We start from the raw sequence: 376 nt of genomic DNA, 5'->3' as shown, positions 1-376 counted from the left end.
TGGATTAAAGACTTAAATGTTAGACCTAATACCATAAAAACCCTAGAAGAAAACCTAGGCAATACCATTCAGGACATAGGCATAGGCAAGGACTTCATAACTAAAACACCAAAAGCAATGGCAACAAAAGCCAAAATAGACCAATGGGATCTAATTAAACTAAAGAGTTCTGCACAGCAAAAAAAACTACCATCAGAGTGAACAGGCAACCTGCAGAATGGGAGAAAATGTTTGCAATCTACCCATCTGACAAAGGGCTAATATCCAGAATGTACAAAGAACTTAAACAAATTTACAAGAAAAAATCAAACAACCCCACCAAAAAGTGGGCAAAGGATATGAACAGACACTTCTCAAAAGAAGACATTTATGCAGC

Source organism: Rhinopithecus bieti, unplaced genomic scaffold (assembly GCF_001698545.2).
Source record: "Rhinopithecus bieti isolate Rb0 unplaced genomic scaffold, ASM169854v2 scaffold_44748, whole genome shotgun sequence".
Lineage (NCBI taxonomy): Eukaryota > Metazoa > Chordata > Mammalia > Primates > Cercopithecidae > Rhinopithecus > Rhinopithecus bieti.
The sequence above is the reverse complement of the archived record's forward strand: the minus strand, read 5'-3'. Positions refer to the sequence as shown.